The sequence below is a fragment of the Pseudochaenichthys georgianus genome, chromosome 13, assembly GCF_902827115.2.
Source record: "Pseudochaenichthys georgianus chromosome 13, fPseGeo1.2, whole genome shotgun sequence".
Lineage (NCBI taxonomy): Eukaryota > Metazoa > Chordata > Actinopteri > Perciformes > Channichthyidae > Pseudochaenichthys > Pseudochaenichthys georgianus.
In genome coordinates, this window is record NC_047515.1 from 11,685,981 (window position 1) to 11,694,686 (window position 8,706).

Sequence of the window (8,706 nt, forward strand, 5' to 3'; positions counted from 1 at the left end):
TGTGTACTCTCATGTTCCGATTAACCCAGCTTCCCCAAATGTCTTTCTTTTGGTGTCTATATACGCTGGGATCCGGAGTCATGGATGATCCTGCGGTCCTGTGTCCTGGATCTTGAGTTGTGGCTGTGGTCCTGGATCATAAGTCCTGGATGGATATCCTCGTGGATTCATCTTCCTATTATACACACATGCATTTCCAAACATCTGGACTACCTATGTTGCAAATGTATTATCTTTTCAATTTACACACGGCATCTATTGCACGTCTGTCCGTCCTGGGAGAGGGATCCCTCCTCTGTGGCTCTCCCTGAGGTTTCTCCCATTTTTCCCTTTAAACTGGGTTTTCTTTGGAAGTTTTTCCTTGTACGATGTGAGGGTCTAAGGACAGAGGGTGTCGTATTGTCATACTGATATTCTGTACACACTGTGAAGACCACTGAGACAAATGTAACATTTGTGATATTGGGCTATATAAATAAACATTGATTGATTGATTGATTATTATTATTGAAATATGACCGGTAAGTTTCAAATTAGTCCGGTAAAATAAATTCTGCCCGGACATTTGACCGGCGAGGAAAAATCCTAGCGGAAACCCTGCCCCCTACGTCAGGGGTGGGGAACCTGCGGCCCCCAGGGTTCAATTTGGTACGGCCCTCGAGGTAATTTATAAACACACGCAAAAAAGAAAACAATTAAATAAATCTACACCGCAAAAAAATTAAACAAGCGAGTGCCTGTTTTTCCTGGCCAAGGTCGGGATCCTTGAACGCAACACAAGCCTAACGTGTCATCACGTGGTATATGCCTCGTCTGACAGGTGTGCAGTTCTGACAGAGAGCACCAGAACGCCCTGCACATCCAAAAATGTCAGTACCGATAAGGAGCCGTACACATGCCGCAGTTTTTGCGTGGCTGTGTCTTTAGTTGAAAGCTCAGTGGCGATCTGTTCATCTGTCATACTGATCATACAGTCAATAACTTTTTGTTATTAGCATCTGGTTAGCTAGCTATGCTAACGAATATAAGAAGCTTTTTCTACAACCAGTGAGGTAAAGGCACATCTTTATATGATCATTATAGTAAATACAAAAATAAGAGAATAAAGTAAACGGGTATAAAACTACTATATGACGGTAACAAAAAGTTGTTATTAATAAACAAGAATACAGTTTGAAAGGGGAGTGATTTGTAAAATATCCATAAAGAAAAATAAATCTGCTTACATTTCTGTTTCATATGGGTGTTGAGTAATATATCCATAGATCTCTTAATGTTGCTCTCAAAGTGCAAAAATCTTCATGTCCACATGAATAGGAAACTAAATACATTCGCACACATCTTGTGTCCATATCTTTCTGTTTTGGTGGTCATGCCACAACTGTGCACGTGAATGCATGTGCGAGTCATGGTAAGATATCTGGATTAAAAGGTTGCTTTTTCTTTGCACAGCATGAAAGAAAGGTGAAATGAATGGGCTGTGATTTTAGTATTTTTAAGCAGAGGTCAATCATTTGTACAGCCCTCGGAGGATGTTGAAAACATTGAAATGGCCCTTGAGAGGAAAAAGGTTCCCCACCCCTGCCCTACGTGAACCACACCTGCCAGACACAAATACATACACAAACACACAGACGATTATTCTCGTTGATGTTCTGATGGTCTTTGAATTTGGTCTCTGTTTTGATTAGATTTTGTTTTTTCAATAAATGTTAATTACATCACGTTCATGATTAGTGTGTATTCTTTGTATATTTACTGCCGTTTTTCATGTAGAGCAGTAGTCTGATTCATTGTTTACAGTTTGAAAGGCGGTTAAATACAGTGGCGAGCCGTGACTTTTATACCTAGGCCCTCTTCACAGCGGAACTCGTCATAAAGTCTGCGATAATAAAAACCCACCCATTTAGAGGGAAGATATGATTGGTCAATTGTACTGTCATTTGACATTACTCTCTCGTTCAGTTACTATAGCGTGCCCTCTGTGAATTTACAGCAGGACCACCAATCAACTCCTATCTTCACAGTAACGGCCCGTCTACACTACAGGCATCAACAAATCTTGAAGCTGGGCGTGTCTGAAGCTTGGCGATTTTTTGCGACCAACAACCAATCACATGAATCTCCCGCCCCCAACATACAAAGCAATAGCAATGTTAAAACGAATTAAACTGGATATAAACTCCCCAAACAGGCGAAAACCGCAGTTTCACCCACTGTCTCTGCCACCTCCCTCCATGCCTGGTTCCTCCGGTTTGTATCCCGGAAAATAGTTCTGGTCGTAAAGAACCGGGTGATTTGCTACTGTAATTTCTCGTTTGGAATATGAGGAAATGAACTGCGGTCTGGCTCTCCCAGCTTGCACGTGGTTTGATTGGCTAGCGCTTGTACTGGCGGGATTTGCATAAACAGGATTTGATTGGCTGATGCCAGCTTCGAAAGCATCGGGAGCATCAAAGGTTGAACATTGCTGAACTTTTGATGCTCACGATGCTTGAAAAGCCATGCTCCGCTCCCCACAATGCAGTTCTTCGAAGATTCAAAATCTTCTACGTCACCCCATTCAAGTGAATGGGCGAAGCTTTGAAAGCATTTTTCGATGCCTGTAGTGTAGACGGGCCGTAACTCGCAGAGACGAGCTTCTTTCATTTAACCCTTCACATTCAAACAGAGATTGAATAGACAGATTCAAAGGATTTATTTCTTTGGAAATGTTATTTTAAATACAATTAAATCAAGTTATTTTGTTAAACTAATGAAAAATATAACTAATGTTGTAATGTTTTAAAATATGATTTCAAAGCCATTTGACTGGGAACACCAAAGTAAGGGGGGGAGAAACTGAATTTCTTTGCATCTATTTTTAAATAATTTGAGTTGTTTGGTCATTTTCTTTTTTTTTTAATATAAATATTTCACCAATTTATTTTTATTCCAGTCATATTTTTATTAAATTATTAACAAACATTGCCTATCTTCCCTTGTATGCATTTGAGCCACTTCCCCTCTAACATCCTCTGCACGTGCCTGTGTAACATAAATAAACATTCATGTTAACAACTTATTTAACAATATGCCACATACCAGGATACCGAACAGTCAGTGCTTTTAATTAGCAACTGAAATACACATATTGACATTTGAATTATTACTTGATTTTCATTTCATTTTCATTTCAAACCTTTATTTATTCAGATTGGTCCCATTGAGATCATAGATCTCTTTTTCAAGGGAGACCTGCAGCATATAGATTCCACATGAAACATAAAACAATAAAGGACATCATACATTATATTTACAGGATACATAGTTACAGACATTTACAAGTGCCCATTGTATCAGCAAGCATTTCATTTTGCCTAGCTTTAAAAACATGCAGAGGAATGAGATTGCTCAGTTTCAATTCTTGCTGAAGATTGTTCCAAGCAAGTGGAGCTGCGCACATAAAAGCTGTCTTACCGAAGACAGTCCTTGCTCTTGGCACATCTTGGCACATCTACATCATGTGACCTCAGACAATAGCTGCTTGCAACTCTCTGTGTTATTAGAGAGCAGATATAATACGGGAGTTTACCCAACAAAGCTTTATAGATAAACGTGTACCAGTGACTGAGCCTCCGTACAGAGAGTGATGGTAAACCTGCCTTGGTATACAGTGTACAGTGATGTGTAAGCGCTTTACAATTTGTGACAAATCTCAGAGCACTGTGATACGCAGCATCCAATTTGCTCAGGTAATTGGCAGGTGCATTCATCATATACAACAAATCCCCATAGTCCAGCACAGGTAAAAAGGTCACAGTGACTAGCCTTTTCCTGGCCTCAAGCGAGAAACAGGTCTAATCCTCAGTTTTTTAAGCAGGTTATTGACATGAAGTTTAAAAGAGAGACAATCATCAAGCCAGATACCCAGGTATTTGTAACAGGCAACAACTTCAAGTTTTGTTCCTTGGGTAGTTACAATATCTAAAACAGGCTCTGGTGTCTTTTTAGCTTTTGAAAAGAGCATTACCTTGGTTTTATCCACATTTAAAAGAAGCTTTAATTCAGAGAGCTGAGTCTGAATAGTGTTAAAAACAGCCTGTAATTTAACACCAGCCTCTTTAATGGTGGGACCTGCACAATACATCACGGTATCATCCGCATAGAAATGTAAAGTAGCTTCATCCACTTTATCACCTACACTATTAATATATATGGAGAATAAAAGTGGTCCTAAAACAGAACCTTGTGGTACACCATTAGAAATGTTTAACCATTCAGAAGACAGTCCATCAAAATGAACACATTGGGACCTTTCAGAGAGGTAGTTCACAAACCATCCCACTGCAAGGCTGGATAGGCCAATACTGAGTAGCCTCTGCTTTAAAATGCGATGATCAACGGTGTCAAACGCTTTGGAAAGGTCAATAAACAGAGCTGCACAACTCTGCTTATTATCTAAAATAGTAGTAATGTCATTTACCACTTTCATCGTGGCAGTGATGGTGCTGTGTTTCTTTCTGAATCCTGACTGATGTTTAGACAGGATATCATTTATACATAAAAACTCCTTTACCTATTCACTCACTAAGCGTTCAAGAACCTTAGCCAGAACTGATAATTTAGAGATTGGCCTATAGTTATTTAAAATAGTTGCCTCCCCTCCTTTCAATAAAGGCAAGACATAAGCAGACTTCCATACTTTTGGAATTGTGTTCGTGCTGAGGGAGAGGTTAAAAAGAGAAGTAAGAGGTGGAGCAATAAAATCTGCAGCTATCTTTAAAAAGAAAGGTTCTAAGTTGTCCGGGCCAGCCGGTTTCCTAGGATCTAACTTGGATAATGCTTCATGAACAATACCAACAGTTAAAGGAGTACAACTGAAAGGGTTTTCCAGACCACATTGTTCAGAGTCAAGGATTGGAGCGTTCACAGGAGCCACACAGCCAAACAGAGAGCCACAAGACACAAAATGCTCATTAAAGCAATTTAGCATAGTAGCCCTGTCTGATATAGTGCCAGATGCTGTGGTAATAATAATAATAATATATAATATTTTTATAGCGCCTTTCAGGAAACCCAAGGTCGCTTTACAAGTCGGGTAGGGGGGGGAAGTAGTGGAAAAATAAACCTATTAAACTAACTAGTGGGGAAAGCCTTAGTAAAAAGGTGCGTTTTGAGGGCTTTTTTGAAAATGTCCAGGGTTGGGGCGCTGCGGATTTCGGGGGGGAGAGAGTTCCAGAGGGTGGGGGATGCCACACTGAAGGCTCTGTCACCAAAAGTCCGCAACCTGGTGCGGGGGGTGGAGAGGAGATCCTGTCCAGATGATCTTAGCTTCCGGGATGGAGTGTGGTAGCGGAGAAGGTCAGACAGGTATTGGGGGGCGAGGGCATGGAGGGATTTGTAAGTCAGAAGAAGGAGTTTATAGGTGATACGGTGCTTGACTGGGAGCCAGTGGAGGTGGATCAGGGTGGGGGTAATGTGCTGCCAGGGCTTGGTGTGAGTGAGCACCCTGGCAGCAGAGTTCTGCACATACTGGAGCCTGTCCAGGGCTTTACTGGGAACCCCGAACAGGACTCCGTTGCAGTAATCCAACCGGGAGGAGACGAATGCATGAATGAGGGTTTCGGCCACGGAATCAGAGAGTGATGGTCGTAGACGGGAGATGTTCCTGAGGTGATAGAAGGCAGACTTAGTGACGGATTTGATGTGTGACTGAAATGAGAGAGTGGAGTCAAGGATGACACCCAGGTTACGGACTTCGGGAGACGGGGAGATGGAACAGCCGTCATGGTAAGGCATGGAGGTAGCTCATTTGGGATATCACCAGTGGAAATCGATTTTATGGCTTTCCAAAATTTCCTAGGGTTATTCAGGTTTTCTGTGGTAACCGACAAATAGTACTTTGATTTAGCACTTTTTATTTGAGATGTGAAGCTATTTCTTAGCTGCCTAAAACGTAGCCATTCTACCTCTGAGCCTGATTTCCTAGCCTTAGCCCAAGCATTATTTCTCTCATGAAGGAGACTGGACAGCTCAGCAGAAAACCAGGGATTGTTTCGTCCCTTCACTCTAAATTTACGCAGAGGTGCATGTCTATCTATAATTTTCATAAAACCAAGATAAAAATAAGACCATGCAGTTTCTACATCAGCACACAAATTGATTCTACCCCAATCAAAATCAAACAGATCATGCACAAAACCCTGCTCCACAAAGTGTTTTTTGTCTCTCTTTGTGATGACACGTGGTTTAACCTTTTGGACCTTAGTGTCCCTAATTGTGGCTACAACACAATGGTCACTCACATCATTAGCAAATACTCCCACAGATGAGTATTTATGTGGAACATTTGTTAAAATTAGATCAATTAAGGAGGATTTATTTGGGGACTATTTGGGCGAGTAGGACTGTCTATAATCTGGGTAAAATTCAATGAGGTACACAGGTTTTTAAAATCCTCTGACACAGAAGTTAACCAGTCCCAATTAAAATCACCAAGCAGCACTATTTCCTTGTAGGAAAGTTGCGATAACAGTTTTGCCAAAGACGATAAAGAGTCCTTGACAGCCGAAGGAGCCCTGTAGCAGCCCACCACCATGAGCTGTTGACCCTTTGTAACCTCAATATTCACGGCTAAAAATTCTAGCTGTTTACCAACAGATTTGGAAACCATATTAGTTACACAAAACTTATTTTTCACATAAATGGCAACGCCACCACCTTTTTTAGGCCGGTCAGTACGATATACACTGTAACCATTTATGTAAATGTCAGAGGCCAAAATGGATTTATCTAGCCACGTTTCTGATAAGACAATGACATCAGCATCAGTCGAACTCGCCCAAATACGGACAAAATCTAATTTAGGTAACAGACTACGCACATTTAAATGAATTAAACCTAGCCCAGATCTAGATATAAAATCAGCAGGAGTAGCTATTTGACTAATACTGCTAGGTGGACCTGGATTTGGCTGTACATTTCCTGATAGTAACAACAATAAAAATACCAAGCACCTTTTCCTCTTAATCAACACACATACATTGTCAGTGATCAAGAGTTTGTTTGTATACAAAATGTATGGTTGGTTGGGCCTCACACGGGGCACAAACTAATGTAGTATGAATTGCTACAGATTTAATAATTAATACTAAATATGTATTGATGGTTAACATTGGTCAGGGACTTCGGCTAGAGAGTGATTTTAGTTCATTGGCTTGACTGTTGAGTATGGATGGGTATCGTTAAGGTTTTAACGGTACTACTACTTTTATCGATACCGCTTATCGGTCCGGTCTTTTAACGGTACTCTTATTGGTTCTTTTGGAGAAAAAAATAAGGTAAACTAACTAAACAAATTGTGAACAAAACTAACATTGCTTTTAATTTAAATTAAATACATAATATTTCACATCAAAAGAAACAACAATGTTTTAACAAATCGTATTAAATAATGTGATGACAGAACTGTAAACAGAATAGCTGAAACTTTAACAAAATAAATAACTCTGTTACCTCTAATCATTAACCCATGTTTGTATAATGTAGTTAACTCCGTGTGTTGCTGCTAGCATACAAAACACCTGACGTGGAAAAGTTACTCGTGGATGGGGCTACAGAGTTACTAGAAAGACAGTCGAACGGTGCATTCCTCCGTCTGAATGTGGAGCACTTTTGCTAAATGTTTAGACAAATTGCTCGTGTTACCACCCCGGGGCCCGTTTAATACCGGGGCTCGGTACCCATCCCTACTGTTGAGTCAGTGTTTCAGCAAGCCTTTTCCAGTAAACCTCTATAGTAATTGATCAAACAGTCAAGGTTCAGACTCTCTCTCCACCTGAGTGTGGCAAGAGCTGATCAAACAAACCTTTTGTGACCTACGGCCTGAGGTTAACTGGTGGAATATAAACAACTGCACTTTCTTGTGTTTGAACGTATATCATTATTAAAAAGAAAGGGGGCATACATGTGGGTAAGAGTAGGCTCCCGTACTTTGTTATTACCATCATACTGTATATGAAACAGATTTTTTTTTTGTATCCTTTCACATTAAATCCCATCAATTTACCTCACTGCAATCCTGGGCAGCTCCAGCTCTAGTTTAATTCACAACATGCAACCTTTTTACTTGAAAAGCATTGAAGATCATGTAGAGGAAAATTATAACAATAAGAAATGGTTGTAAATAAGAAACAATTACAACAATCAACCAATTAGATACGTTTTACATTTGAACAATAGCAGTTTTGTGTTGTAACTTATGAACAGTATTTAGTGTCATCAGTTCACAAATGTTTACTTACTGGAACATGGTCCACTTTGGCCCTGGTAATCAGTTTGAAAGCTGTTTGCATGACAAAACCAAACAGCCCACGCTGGGTAAAGGGCAATGTTGCAGAACTCAACTACTGGAGCAATTTAGGACCGATTCATTTTCGGAAATAGTAAATTAGCAGCCATAGTGTCCTCGTATCCTCCTGGATGCATAAAGTGTGCCTAATATCCTCAAATGACATATGAAGTGAAACAATAGCAACATCTTTAAAATATTACCTAATAGCTTTATAATAGATATTTGTAAAGCTTATAATGTTCTGGTTCTCATTCATAACACTCCGTTCGATGTCTCACTATGGGATGCGCCTCATCGCGGAGCAAACAGAAGCATCAATCTCATTACGCCAATCCTGATTGGCCGGTGATTCTTGACGTCAACGTCAGGGG